This window comes from Ctenopharyngodon idella, chromosome 10 (assembly GCF_019924925.1).
Source record: "Ctenopharyngodon idella isolate HZGC_01 chromosome 10, HZGC01, whole genome shotgun sequence".
Classification (NCBI taxonomy): Eukaryota; Metazoa; Chordata; class Actinopteri; order Cypriniformes; family Xenocyprididae; genus Ctenopharyngodon; species Ctenopharyngodon idella.
Window position 1 is genome coordinate 4,104,563 of NC_067229.1, and position 15,915 is coordinate 4,120,477.

Genomic DNA, 15,915 nt, shown 5'->3' on the forward strand with positions numbered 1-15,915 from the left:
GGGTTAGTTTTAACTACAGTCACTAAACTCAGTACACATATTGTTCTCATTAAGCCAGACAATTTTCTAATTTACAGTCATTAGGTCTGACCAACAGGAAGTCAGATATTTTAGTTTGAATGTGGATTTTTTGAATAAACAAGCTCTGAAATTTTAACTACTCCTTTTAGGGGATTCATTCAATCGCCACCAAACTTTCTAAACATGATGACAAGATACTGAAGATACTAAATTGCGAACGATTATAGGATATCTTGAATGGTGTTACCATGGCCAGGGTTTAATGCAACATCAGCAATCACAGACATTTGCATTAGACTGGATTAGATTTCTCAGAGCACTGTGGAGTTTGAGCAAATAACAGTACATAATTTGCTCTGGAATTTTTATAGAGGTTGTCTGAGAAGAACACAGACATGACAGATGATATTCTGCACTTATTTGGAATTGACCTATGACATTCTATGACATGAAATTCAATTCTGTGCACAGTTGCCCTGAAGCCACCGGGTTGGCGGTGCCACCGGGCTTGGGCCCGCCATCGCTGCTTGCAGCTATATTTAAAATTGTACTTTGTCTCTGCTGCTGTTCTTCAATTCTGTCTAAACCAACAAGATCCTTAATATGTGTAAAACCTGCTCATTGTTCTCCAGGTGTGTTTGGTGATTCAGTGTCAGTGATGGAGGGAGATTCTGTCACTCTAAAAACTGATCTTACTAAAATACATGAAGACGACGAGATACGGTGGAGCTTTACAGAAAAGTTTACTATAGCTGAAATCAGTAAAGGTGCTAGAATATTCTCAGAATGTAATGATCCTGATGGGAGATTCAGAGGCAGACTAAATGTGGATCATCAAACTGGATCTCTGACCATCACAAACACCACAACTGAACATGCTGGAGTTTATAAACTAGAGATCAAAAGAGTGATAAAGAGTTTCATTCTCACCGTGTATGGTGAGTTTAATGTTTGTTTCAACTGTTTTTAGCTTTAAAGTACATGTATCTTAATTATTAAAATGACCAAATAATTTCAATTAAGCACAATTTTTAATATAATATAATCTTTCTAATAACCTTTTATAAATGTATGGAGAGGAATGAAGATCATATGATTCACTGACGGACTAATATTTCAATAAACAAACTATTCAATAAACTATTCAAATTGCTCTCTTTTCCAGCTCATCTGCCTGTTCCTGTCATCAGCACAGACTGTTCATCATCATCATCATCATCAAATTGTTCATTGGTGTGTTCAGCTGTGAATGTGAGTCATGTGACTCTCTCCTGGTACAAAGGAAACAGTTTATTGTCCAGCATCAGTGTGTCTGATCTCAGCATCAGTCTCTCTCTACCTCTGGAGGTGGAATATCAGGATAAAAACACCTACAGCTGTGTGCTGAACAATCCCATCAGCAACCAGACTCAACATCTGGACATCACTCAACTCTGTCACACATGTGCAGGTACAGCAGCGCTGATATATGTGGTACACATGTTCATATATTCCCTGAGCTGATCTCTTTGGTTGTATATCTGATACATTCACTCATACTAATGATAGTCTCTCTTTAGCCGTTACAGCACTGGTCCCACAGACTCTTTCACAGTCTCCTTCAGCTCCTCCAGTCTCAGTCTTTCTGATAGTGTTGATCTCTGCTGGATCTCTGTTGATTGTAGCTGCTCTCGGGATCTTCTGGATCTGCAGGAAACATAGAAAAATTGACAGAGAAGGCAAGTGTTCTGTTTTTAAACAAGTACAGTAAATAATAATAAATATAATGATAATAAAGTAATAATACTTTAAAATATCATTATATATATCATTATATTATCATTATATTATCATTTAATCATAATTATTCTCATAATTTTGTTTTTAACACCACACTATCTTTGACAGCCATAAGTATTGAATACGTCAACATATATATATATATATATATAATATATATATATTAGAACACGGCTTCAATACAGCAATTCACATAAAATTTTGAACAGACATCGATATTAACTTAAGAAATCTACACAGACAAAGAAATCATAATTTTACAATCCATAAAAAAGCTGTGTAATAGAAGGAAATGACTATGAGTATTGAACACACTAACTGAAATTGTATTTAATAGTTGGTGGAAAATACTTTTTTGCAATGACAGTTTCAAGGCACATCCTGTATGACTAAACTTTAAATCGTAATTATTCTGGGGGTCTCTCTTGTGAATTCTGATCTTCAGTTCCTACCACAAATTCTCTGTTGGATTTAGGTGGTGATTTACTGGGACATTCTAACAACTTTATTTTCTTCTTCTGGAACCAGTTCAAACTCTCCTTTGCAGTGTGTTTTGGATTGTTGTCCTGGTGGAAGGTCCACCAAAGTCTCGTCTTCATCATCCTGGTGAATGGCAACAAATTCATCTCAAGAATTCCCAGTACATGGCTCCATTCATCTTCCCTTCAATAATATTGATTCTGCCAGTATCATAAGAAGAGAAACAGCCCCATACCATGATTCTTCCACCTCAAAAACATCACTGTTGGTATGGTATTTTTAGGATCATTCAAAGCCATTTCTCCTCAAAACATGGCATGTGGTATTGTTGCCAAAAGTTCGATTTTTGTTTCATCTGACCACACTAAATTCTCCCAGAAGTTCAGACCTTTCCAACTGTTGTGCGCTATAAAAAAAAATCCTGATTTTACGGAATTTTCTTTTATTTTAAATTATACTCAAAACTATACATACATTAATAAAAAATTACAGTAATTCACATATTTTTTTTACAGAAATTTTACTGTATTTTTTATACAGTATTTTTTATGTTTTCTTAAATTACAAGCAAATGTATGTAAAATCACAAAATAATCAGTAATTAAACAGTAACAAAACAGTTAAATAATAAAATGGTCAAACGAATGGCAGCCAAAAAACCCTGTAGAATTAAAGTAAAATATCCTAATTTAAATAAACTAAAAAACAGTGTTATTTTACGATCAAATACCTTCACTTTAAAAAAAATCATTAAAAAAAATGGTCAAATGACTGGCAGCAGTGGCTGTCAAAAAATGCTGTAAAATTAAAGTAAAATATCCTAATTTAAATAAACTGAAAAACACTGTTACTTTACAGGTAATTCCTGAATTATTACGATCAAATATCTTCACTTTAAAAAAAAATCGTAAAAAAAAAAAAGTCAATGACTGGCAGCAGCGGCTGCCAAACAAAAACCATTAAATGAAAGTAAAATATCCTAATTTAAATAAAGTGCAAAAAACTTTAACATACATTTTTTTTAAATCTTAAAAATACTGTTATTTTACAGGTATTTCCTGATTTGATTCAAATGACTGACAACAACAGAACATTAAACACTAACAGATCTCTCAAGATCTCAGTATCTTCACTTATTACAGACCAGACTTTGTTAATTCTCATTAAGAAGTTTTGTATAAAAGAAATAAAGATTTAGATGTTGATGTCTTATTGAAAAAAAGTTTAAAGTCACTGTTATGGAGGTCGGTGTTTGCTTTAGTTGAGCTCTTGACCCTTGACTTTTTCCATGTTAATATTTCTCTGACTGCTTTAACTGTGTGTTTCTGATGCATGTTTGTTAGCAAAAAATGCAGAAAAAAATGTGATCAGATGATTTTGGCTGTTTATTGATATAGTTATCACAAAGAGGTCTGATTCACTGATATCACATAGTGTCAAATTTCTGAGTATATTAACTGTTAATTTCACATGGTTTACTGTAACCTTGTGATATTGTGGAATCATTATGATAACTTAGTATTCTGATTTTTAAGTCATTACGCAGAAAATGTTTTCAGCAGGTTTTTTTTTTTTGGAGCACAGAGACATCAATTATCAACATATGAATTTCAACAATGGTGACAATCAACAAAGCTTTTTTGTGACTTTAGTAGCTTGTTTTGTGATGTTCAGAGTTGATCTGATTTTTTTTTTTTTTTTTTTTTTTTTTATTGTCACTATTCATACGCTGATTGTTGATGTCTGTGTGAGTCTGCATGACCTCAAAAAAAAAAAAAAACATTTTCTGCATAATGATTTAATAAAATTGTTTATAATATGACAGCAATGCAGTTGTATTGGCATGTGAAATTACAACTAATGTTTAATAATTTAGTCAGAGACCTGAATATGGTGATAACTACATTATTTAAAAAGTGACTAACATCATCTGTGAGTGTTTCTTGCCGTTTTTTTTTTTTTTTTTTTGCTATAACAAACGTGTATCAGAAATGCATTTAAAGCAGCCAGAGAAAATCTAATGTTAAAAAGTCAAGGGTCAAGAGCCCAACTGTCATGGTCCCGCTGGCCAGACGGCTCCCAACCAGCACACCCATGTAGGCCCCACATGGTTTAGCCCAGAACACTACTCAGTGTGAACACTACAGGCTGTTAAATGGAACACTGAATCTGTGTTGGAGTTAATGGGATAATTAGGTGATAACGTGCAGAATCACAGAAGGACAGAGAAACAACAAGAACTATGACTTCAGCCACAGCCTTAGATGAAATCAACTAAAGATAAAAGACATTAAATATCTCAAGATCTGATTAAACAACTCACAAACAGCATTACCAGCTTCACTTATTACTAACCAGATTGACTTTATTTCTGTCAGACATCTATAGAAGATCTTATTGAGAATTAGCAGAGGTTTAGATGTTGATGATTTGTTGAAAATAATAGTTTTGTTTGATGTCACCATTGTTGAGGTCAGTGTTTGCTTTAGTTAGGCAGTTTTACTCTTGGTTTCTTTAGTGTTAGTTGTTCTCAGGCTGTTGTAGCTGTTTGTTATGACAAGAAAGACAAGAGAAAATGTGATCAGCTGCTTTATGATAAAAATATAGTTGTCATGTAGTGGCTTAATTCACTGATCCAATGACTGAGCTTTATCTGAACAAAATGTTATTAAGTTTGTGTTGGAACTTCAGTTTCAGTCAGAAAAGCTGAGTTAATTTTAAAACACATTGTACACTGAACACTTTAAAACTCTTACAAAACTTCCTCACACACAGACATCTAGAATCAGCCTAAGAATCTCAACAATGGTGACATGCTTCATGCCACAATGCATTCTGGGTGCATCATGCAAAACTCATCTATGGCCCCCAGAATGCATTGCAGCATTAAGCATGTCACCATTGTTGAGATTCATAGGCTAGCACACCCATGTAGGCCCCACATGGTTTAGCCCAGATGAAATGAACACTGTTCAGAGTGCACACTACAGGCTGTTAAATGTAACACTGAATCAGTGTTGGAGTTAATGAAATAATTAAGTAATTAATTAAGTGATGACTGAGCATTATTGAAGATAGCTGCTGTTAACAAGCAGAATCAATGAAGGAAAGAGAAACAAGAAGAATGGAAAAAATCGAAACACTAGAACTACAACTGACTTCCGCTGCAGCCTTAGATAAAAGAAGACATTAAATCTCTCAAGATCTCAGCAGAGGCGGATTAAACAACTCCATATACAGAAGCTCTTATTGAGAATTAAGAGAGAGAGTTTTTTTTTTTGTTGTTGTTGATGATTTTTTTTATTGAAATTTGTGTTTTTATGCCACCATCATGGTGATCAGTGTTTACTTTAGTTGGGTAGTTTGACTTATCTTTGTAATGTGATGTAAAGAGGATGTGGAGTCTGAAGTAGAATCCATTTGCAGAGGGTTTATTGAGCAGCAACAGAAACAAACAAATATTGTAGACAGGCAATGGGTCAATACCAGCATATCAGTCCAATCCAAGAACATACACAAGGGAGAATCCAAAGGCAGAGTGGCAGGCAGGCAATAGGTCCAAACACAGATATCAGTCCAATCAGGCAGCCAAATCAGAAAGGGATAATCCAGACAATCAAAGACAAACAGGCAGAATCATTCACGTGGTCAGCAAACAAGAAAACAAGGAAAACGCTTGGTAAGGCAATACTTCGCAAAGCATGGCTTCTCTGGCTAAATAGTCACCAAACAGGAAGTCAAGGTAGAAGCAGCAGAGGGAGTAGATCTCAGTCAGTATTCAGGGGATGGCTCCCTCTGCTGGCATGGCGTTACAGAACCCCCTCCTCTAGGAGCGTCTCCTGACGCTCTCCGAGGCCATTCCCTTGGTCATGGTGCTGGTCGTTCGGGTCTGGCTCAATGAAACTCCTCGATGAGAGACGGGTCCAGAATGTCATGGGCGGCTACCCATGATCTCCTCAGGTCCGTAGCCCTCCCAGTCCACCAGATACTATAGCTGACCCCCTCTGTGCCTTGAGTCCAATAACAGGTTTACCCTTTAAGCAGGGACACCTTCAATGTCCAATGGCGGTGGTGGCTCTTGAGCTTTGTTGTTGGGGCCAGGCTCCAGGTGGACCGGTTTCAGGAGGGAAACATGAAAGGAGGGAGAGATACGGTAGTTAGCAGGAAGCTCTAATTGGTAAGTGACCTCATTAATAAAGGGCCAACATACCTTGGGTTGAGCTTCCTGCTTGGTAGCCGCAACTTCAGATCTCTGGTGGAGAGTCAGACCCGTTGCCCAGGTTGATAAGGAGGATGTGGGCGGCGGTGTCGGTTAGCCTGCAGTTCCTGAGTTCTCAATGCTCTCTGCAGATGGACGTGAGCACTGTCCCACACCCTCTCACTGCATCGAATCCAGTCGTCCACTGCTTGGACTGATGAGGGTTCTCCGGAAGCCTAGGACACACTTGAAGGGGGTTATACCTGTAGATGAGTGAACCAATGAATTTTGAGCATATTCGGCCCAGGGCAGGAATTCTGACCAATGGTCTTGTTCTCTGCTACAGTATGGTCAGAGGTATCTGCTGATTTCTTGATTCAGACGCTCCACTTGGCCGTTTGCTTGAGGGTGATAACCCGAGGTGAGGCTGATGTTGATATCAAGGTGCTTACAGAAGGCCCTCCAAACCTGAGAAGTGAATTGGGTACCTCTGTTGCAAGGTTATTATAGTTTTGGATTTTTCATTAGTTTTTATTTTTATTTCATTTTGACTTTGTTTTCAAATTCAGTTTAGTTTTAATTAGTTTTTAAAGTGGGTTTGCTAGTTTAGTTTAGTTTTTATTTTTTGAAAATGCTTAGTTTTAGTTTAGTTTTTATTAGTTTTAGTCTTTTTTTGTAATTTGGGTTATTTGTCAGGGGCAAGATTCAAAAAGGTCAGAAAAAGTATTGTGTAATAATAACAAAAACATCATACAATTTTAGAAAATATTCATTCAAAAATAAAACCAGTACATAAAATGTATATATGGGCACAAATATGTCTCAACACTCCGCAGTAAGTGCAAAATGTGTAAGTGACGTGTGCCAGTAAAAAACCTAAAGAGCCAACAGACTAAAAAGACATACATGAACCGCATGTATTCAACCCATTTTTGAGCCACAACAAGACATTTCTGTCAGATTGTCAGGGAGCTCAATCTGAGAAAAGAACATGACAAATAACTAATAATAAAAAAAAAAACTTTAAATACAGCTTTTCAATTTTTTTAGTGTGTGTGACACACAGTCATATTCAAAGTAATCCCAAATAGGACTCTGCCGCTTTCTTCCAACTTTCGGTACCGCCATGATGCCATGGAATGTCGGAATTTCTTGTTTGGGGGGGAGAGGGGGCGATCAAAATAATTCCTTCGTTAATAATTCGTTACAGAGAACTTTATAATATAAAATATGATTCACACCTTCACAAAATATACACATTTAACACCCTATACAAAATTCACACCCCACTGAAATTCCTTTACCTCTTACAAAATCCACACGCCGTACCAAAAATCTACACATCTTCTATACAGAATTCACACCCTAAACAAATACCACAGCCGTACAACTTTCACACCCTATACTAAATTTACCCTATACAATAGCCTACTCATCTGGATTGAAGCAGCAAACATTCAGTGTAAGAGTAAACAAATGACATAACATTATTTAATATTTAAATCACAGCTTATATAGTGTTTTGACATTGACAACCCAAGTGCATTTTACCTCAAACTTGCGACTAGTTAACTTTCTAAAGTAGCAATCGCTTCTCGGGTCGACATTAACACACTGACAAAATTATATTCAGAATTAAAAATATTTTTATACCACTTTTTATTGTGTAATTGTGTAAAGGTGTTCACGAGATACCAACCTTTCACGAACTTTCTTTCAACGTCATACACTCGTTCTCATGGAGACACGGTGTGCACGGAGGGGAGGGGCTGTGTGTGCGCGCACATGTGCGCGCGTGTATGTGACAGAGACGCGTGAGTGAGAGACGTAGGGAAAGGAAATGCAGCTGAACGCTATTTGCTCTATGAAAGACATTGATAAAGACGAAAACTAAGGACATTTAATCTATAATTTTATTTTATTTTAGTTAGTTTTACCAAACACACATTACAGTTTTGGTTAGTTATTGTTTTGTTGTAATGCCTCATTTTTATTTTTATTTCAGTTAACGACAATGTTTTTTCCCACCTAGTTTTTGTTTTTTCGCTCGTTTTCGTTAACGATTATAACCTTGCTCTGTTGCTGACTATGTCATCAGGTAGACCATAGACTCGGAAGACATGATAAAATAAGGCTTGTGCGGTTTCCATGGCTGTGGGGAGTCCCTTTAATGGTACCAGACGGCAAGATTTGGAGAAGCGGTCAAAGATGACTAGGATAGTGGTGAATCCGTTTGAAGGGGGTAGATCTATGACAAAATCTATGGAATGGTGAGACCAGGTGCGTTGGGGAATTGGTAATGGTTGTAGGAGGCCTGAGGGTAATTCTTTGGGGGTCTTAGATTGAGCACAGACTTGGCATGATTTTACATAGTCTGTAACAGCTTGTGACATAGCTGGCCACCAGAAAGTGTTTTGTAACAACTGGAGGGTGCGAGATATGCCAGGATGACCCGAGGCGATGGATGAATGGACCCACTGCATGACACGGAGGCGTAAACTTTGTGGTACATATTGTTTGCCAGGTGGGCAATTGGAGGGTGCTGGTTCTGATTGTTGTCCTTTCTGAATTTCCTCCATGATATCCCAAGTTACAGGAGCTAAGACGATGGATGGTGGAAGAATGGGTTCAGGATGGACATTGTCAGTGGAGAGGTCATACTGTCTAGACAGAGCGTCGGCCTTACTGTTCTTACTGCCTGGTCTGTAGGTTACAGTAAACTGGAAGCGGGTGAAGAACAGCGACCATCGAGCTTGGCGTGGGTTCAGACGTTTTGAACTCTTTATGTATTCAAGATTTTTATGGTCAGTTATGATCTGGAATGGATGTGCTGCACCTTTTAGCCAGTGTCGCCATTCTTCAAGGGCAGATTTCATGGAAAGAAGTTCCTTGTTTCTCACATCATAGTTTCTTTCGGCTGCCATTAATTTCCTGGAGAAGAATGCACAAGGATACAGTTTGCTTGGTTGACCATGTCGCTGAGAAAGTCTACCTCCACGATGAAGGGCAGATTGGGGTCTGGATGTTTCAAGATGGGTGCTGTGGTGAATCTCTCTTTCAGGGAGTTGGGAGCTTCATCTGTCCACCTTAATTTTGTAGGTTTTCCCTTCAGAAGTGAGGTCAGAGGTGATGCTATCATGCTATAGTTACGAATGAAACAGCTATAGAAGTTTGCAAATCTCAGAAACCATTGGAGTTCTTTCACTGTTGAGGGCTGAGGCCATTCAATGACTGCTTTCACTTGGTTGTATCCATTTTCACCCCTTGATGACTTATTTGGTAGCCTAGAAATGAGGTTTGTTTGACATGGAATTCGCATTTCTCTGCCTTGACGTAGAGTTGATTCTCCAGTAACCGAGAAAGGACTGTTCTGACGTGAGTGATGTGTTCTGTCTCTGATTTGGACTATATCAGAATGTTGTCGATGTATGCAACCACATACTGGTTCAACAGGTCTCGAAAGATTTCATTGATGAAAGATTGAAAAACAGCAGGTGAGTAAGCCAGGCCATACGGCATTACCTAATATTCATAGTGCCCCCTAGTGGTGATAAAGGCAGTCTTCCACTCATCACCCTCTTTGTAGGCACTTCGCAGATCAAGCTTGGTGTAGATGGTAGCTTCACGCAGTTGTTCTAAAGCTGAGGGTACTAGTGGAAGGGGATAGTGGAATTTCACAGTCACATCATTTAATCCTCTGTAATCCATACAAGGTCTCAAACCTCCATCTTTTTTCTCAACGAAGAAAAAGCCTGTAGCTGCCGGTGAAGTTGAGGGTCGGATGAAGCCAGAATTCAGGGCCTCTGTGATGTATTCCTCCATGGCTTGACTTTCATTTCTTACTCTTGGGAGGCATGGCATTATGGAGGAGGTCGATAGCACAATCCCAAGGATGAGGAGGAGGTAATTAGGTAGCTTTGACTTTACTGAAGACCTCCATTAAGTCATGGTAGCATGTTGGGATTTCAACATTCAGGTTCGTTTCGGGGCTTTCCACACTGGTTGTGAGACATGGAAGGGGGCTTGCGGTGAGACAATGATTCATGCAGAAATCGGACCAATGAATAAGCTCACCGTGCTGCCAGGAGATGCTTGGATCGTGAGCGCTCAGCCACGGAAATCCAAGGATGAGGTCATGCTGGGGGGAGTCCATGAGGTACAGAGTAATGGATCCTTGATGAAATAGTCCCACGGTAAGAGTTAGAGTTTTAGTTTGATGAGTTATTCCTTTTCCGATGGGTGTATCATCAATCGCCTTGATCCTGATTGGTGGAGTGCATGGTTGGAAAGGGATGTTATATTTTTGTGTGAGGTCCTTGTTGATCAGGTTCAAGGCAGCTCCAGAATTGATCATCGCTGTCAAATTAACAGAAAGATTCTCAGTTCTTAGGGTAACAGGAAGTGTGAAGGACTTATTGCTAAGTAATGCAAAGTGTTCGATATATACCCTAGAGGCGGTTTGGCTCTTGTGTGGACATCCTGAGCTGTGGTGTCCTGTCTCGCTGCAGTAAAAGCACAGGCGTAACTGACAACGTCTCGCTCTCTCTTCCTCAGAAAGCCTTGAGAAGTTCAGTTGCATGGGTTCATTGCTGACTGTGGTTTCAGGGGTAGATACATTGAATGCAGGGGTTACATGACACTGTTGCAGGGGTTACATGCACTTCTACGTCAGGGAGCTTGTCTCATAAGATTGTCAACACGTATGGCCAGGTTTACATACTCAGAAAACAACAAATCATCTCCTTTGCATGCCAACTCTACTTGTAGTTCGGGGCTGAAACTTCATTGAAACACGGCCTTAAGAGAGATATCATTCCAACCGCTCTGAGCTGCAAGTGTTCTAAACTCGACTGCATAATCAGCTGCCGTGCAGTTGTTTTGGGAGAGGTGAAGTAGTTGAGTTGAGATATTCTTGCCCCCAGCAGGATATTCAAACACTTCTCGCAATTGTTGAATAAAATAATCCACAGAGGTTCTAATTTGTACGTCACTATCCCACACAGCAGAAGCCCAGTCGATTGCTCTGCCAGTCAATAGCGTCACTAGAAATGCACACTTCTTTTCATCTGACTCGAACTTCTCTCTTTGATGATCAAAGTATATTCTGACTTGGCGAATAAAGCCTCTACAATGTTCAGCAGAACCATCAAATTTGTCAGGGAGAGCAAGGCTTACTGTGTTCAGCGGGGGTGGAGGAAGTGAGCGGATGTAGTGAGTCAGATGTTCATTGACTGATCAGAGTTGAACGAGCTGTTCTTGAAAGCCCTTTATGGCTTCGGTCTGGTAAGCAAATGCTGCTTGCAGGTTGGCTACCTCTGCTGGATTCATGTTTGGCGAAGTATTCTGTAAAGAGGACGTGGAGTCCGAAGTAGAATCCATTTGCAGAGGGTTTGTTGAGCAGCAACAGGAACAAACAAATATCGTAGACAGGCAATGGGTCAATACCAGTATATCAGTCCAATCCAAGAACATACACAAGGGAGAATCCCAAGGCAGAGTGGCAGGCAGGCAATAGGTCCAAACACAGATATCAGTCCAATCAGGCAGCCAAATCAGAAAGGGATAATCCAGACAATCCAAGATAAGCAGGCAGAATCATACACGTGGTCAGCAAACAAGAAAACAAGAAAACGCTCGGTAAGGCAGTGTAACTGGCAATACTTCACAAAGCATGGATGTAGCTTCTCTGGCTAAATAGTCACCAAACAGGAAGTTAAGGTAGAAGCAGCAGAGGGAGTAGATCTCAGTCAGTATTCAGTGGATGGCTCCCTCTGCTGGCATGGCGTTACATGTGAGAGCTTATCTGGCTGTTGTAACTAAGTTTGTTATAACAAGAAAAGCAAGAGAAAACACAATATGATGGTGTGGCTGCTTCATGATAAGAAAACAATCATTGTGTAGTGGCATAATTCACTGATCTTATGCCTGAGTTTAATATGAGCAATTTTTTACTAACTTTGTTTTATTGTGATTTATGTAAAGATCCAACACAGTTTTAATCAAAAAATATGAATGAGCTTTAAAACAGATTGTACACTAAGCACTTTAAACTACAGTGAGATTTACTCACAAACATACTTTAGGAATCAGCCTATGAATCTCAACAATGGTGACATGCTTAATGCTGCAATGCATTCTTTCTTGCATGATGCACCCAGAATGCATTGTGGCATGAAACATGTCACCATTGTTGACATTCATACGCTGATTCTAGATCAGCGTATATATAGTCTGTGTGTGAGAAAGTGTTGCAGAAGTTTTAAAGTGTTTAGTGTGTAATGTGTTTTAATAAAAATTTCTGTTGAAGTTTTTTGCACTTTATTTAAATTAGAATATTGTACTTTAATTTTACAATCAGATGATTTTTTTTTTTTTTTTTTTTTTTTTTTTTTTTGAGTTCAGTGATTCAGGTCAAATAATGATTATGTAAAAACATAACCAACACCATCTGATCATCTTTTCTTTTTGCTTGTCTGGTTGTTATAACTCAGTTACAGCAGCCAAACAAAATCTACTATTAAAAAGTCAAGGGTCAAGAGCTCAACTAAAGCAAAGCATAATCTCCATAATGGTGACTAAAATTGTGATTTTTCTCCTTTGGCGATTCTGCTTGTTGACATCAGGTGTCTTCAATAACGGTCAATCATCATTCAGTTAATCACTTAATTATCTCATTAACTTTAACACTACTTCAGTGGGTGGAATAAAAATATGGCAGGACTTTTACTTTCTGATCCCTGGAATGTCCACCTCTGTGAAGGAAAGAGAAACAACAAGAACAGAAAAAGATAAAATTAACTGAAGATAAAAGAAGACGTTAAATCTCTCAAGATCTGATTAAACAACTCCACAAACAGCATTACCAGCCTCACTTATTACTAACCAGACTGACTTTATTTCTGTCACACGTCTACAGCAGCAGAGGTGGAAAGTCCAGGGGTCAGAAAGTAAAAGTCCTGCCATATTTTTATTCCATCCACTGAAGCAGCGATAAAGTTAATGAGATAAATAAGTGTTTAATGGAGGTGATGATTGACCATTATTGAAGATACCTGATGTTAACAAGCAGAATCACCAAAGGAGAAAAATCACAATTTTTAAGAAACCATCACAGAGGTCAGGGTTTGCTTTAGTTGAGCTCTTGACCCTTGACTTTTTAATATTAGATTTTGTTTGGGCTGTTGTAATTGAGTTGTAACAGCCAGACAAGCAAAGAGAAAAGATGATCAGGTGGTGTTGGTTGTTATTGCATAATCATTATTTGATCTGAATCACTGAACTCATTTAGAGCCCAATCTCTGAGTTAGATTTACATTATTGATTACAGCAGCACTGTTCATACGCTGATTTTTGATGTCTGTGTGTCTAAATGAAGGTGATTTTTTACATTTTTTTTTTTTTTTGAGCAACTTTTGATAAAACCTTTGGATTATATTGAAAAAGCTGATCTTCTGCTGCAATCAATAATGTAAATCTAACTCAGAGATTGGGCTCTAAATGTGTTTGGTGATTCAGATCAAATAATGATTATATGAAAACATAACCAACGCCTCTTTGTTTGTATAGCTGTTATAACTCAGTTACAGCAGCCCAAACAAATTCTAATATTAAAAAGTCAAGGGTCAAGAGCCCAACTTAATCAAACTCTGATCTCTGTGATGGTGATTAAAAAAATTGTGATTTTTCTCCTTTGGTGATTCTGCTTGTTAACATCAGGTGTCTTCAATAGTGGTCAATCATCACTCAATTAATCACTTATTTATCTCATTAACTTTAACACTGCTTCAGTGGGTGGAATAAAAATATGGCAGGACTTTTACTTTTTTGATCCCTGGACTTTCCACCTCTGTTTAGATGTTGTTTTATTGTTTTGTTTGATGTCACCATGATGGAAGTCAGTGTTTGCTTTAGTTGTGCTCTTGACCCTTGATTATTTAACATTAGCTTTTCTTTGGCTGCTGTAACCGTGTTTTTAAAACACATTTGTTACGACAGAAAAGAAAATATGATCAGATGATGTTACCCAATTATTAATGGTTATAATCTTCATCAAAATGGCTTTGTGTTGATCTCATCAGAGTCTAATCTATTATATAGGTCATGTTTTACACTTTTAGTATGACATTCCTGTGATTTGACAGATGAAATCTATCTCTGCTGTTACAACCAGATAATATAAAGGATTTTGAAAACAGTTTGTGCTCAAAACATTTTAAACTACAGAATCATTCAGAGTCACACAGACATCAACAATTGGCATTTGAATCACAACAATGGTGACAATCAAAAGCTTCATGCCACAATGCATGCTGGGTACCAGCATAGTACGACACTCATCCATGACTCCCAGCATGCATTGCGGCATGAATAAATTATGCAGCTGAATTGCCAGGTTATTTTCTTTAATTCTTACTGTTTGCCTTTATTTTTGCTGTTGTTTTTGTGTTGACTTTTAGTAGTGTGTTTTGTGATGTTCAGAGTTTATCTGTTTATCGTTTTTGTTGATTGTCACCATTGTTGAGATTCATATGATGATTCTTGATGTCTCTTTGAATCTAAGTGATGTCGTAGTTCAAACATTTGTTTTGTAAATGATGAGTTTAAAAATCCTTATCTGGCCTCTCAGCACTGCATCATTTGCTGTAGTGTCACAAAGTTTGTAATATAAAACTAAATTTTTTTAATTTTTTTTTTAGATCTCTGATAATGGATTAGACACTAGATAAGTTCAAGGAATTAAGCACTGTATAATGATCACGTCATGATCAAAACATAACCAACAACACCTAATCACAACTTCTCTTGCTTTTTCATGCCGTAACAGGTGTGCTTTAACAAAAAAAAAAAAAAAAAAACATTTACAGCAGCCAAAAAGAAACTAACATTACAAGACAAGTGTCAAGAGCACAACTAAAGCGAGCATTGGTCTCCATCATGGTAACATCAAACAAAACAATAAAACAACATCTGAAGCGCTGTTAATTCTCAATAAGAGCTTTTGTAGACATCTGAAAGAATATAAAGTCAATCTAGTAATAAGTGAAGCTGGTAATATTTTTGTTGTTTAACCCTCCTCTGCTGGGATATTGAGCGATTTAATGTCTTCTTTTATCTTCAGTTGATTTCATCTAGGGCTGTGGCTGGAAGTCAGTTGTAGTTCTTGTGTTTCTGCTTGTCTTTTTTCTGTCCTTGTTTCTTTTCCTTCAGTGATTCTGCTTGTTAACAGCAGGAGTTTGTCACTAATTCTCAATCATCACTAAATTAATCACTTAATTATCTCATTAACTTCAACAGCGCTTCAGTGTTACTCTAACACTCTGTAGTGTGGACACAAATAACTGTTCATTAATCACTGGGGATTTTGTTGTGGGGTTTAAAGAGTGAAAGGTGTAAAATGAAAAAAACACGCATAGTGAAACGCTTTTCTACAGCAACAA

At 37.8% G+C, this 15,915-nt stretch overlaps 3 protein-coding genes across 6 annotated transcripts in view; 2 read left to right on the plus strand and 1 right to left on the minus strand.

Annotated features, from left to right (window-relative positions):
- LOC127519819 (natural killer cell receptor 2B4-like) overlaps positions 1-15,915 on the minus strand; it is a 176,199-nt gene that overhangs the window by 141,085 nt on the left and 19,199 nt on the right. The window lies entirely within an intron of this gene.
- The window catches only part of LOC127519834 (SLAM family member 5-like), a 193,454-nt gene that overhangs the window by 97,019 nt on the left and 80,520 nt on the right, over positions 1-15,915 (plus strand). The window lies entirely within an intron of this gene.
- Positions 1-15,915, plus strand: part of LOC127519862 (SLAM family member 5-like) — a 97,840-nt gene that overhangs the window by 32,980 nt on the left and 48,945 nt on the right. The window contains exons 4-6 of one of the 4 annotated variants that reach the window (XR_007931903.1): positions 654-959; positions 1,187-1,471; positions 1,581-1,733. The exons of 1 other annotated variant lie outside the window; for it this stretch is intronic. The gene's annotated coding sequence lies outside the window, so the exon portion shown is untranslated. Of the gene's footprint in view, positions 1-653; positions 960-1,186; positions 1,472-1,580; positions 1,734-15,915 lie in introns of those variants that run through there. 2 more of the 4 variants (XR_007931902.1, XR_007931901.1) reach the window with 2 other exon arrangements.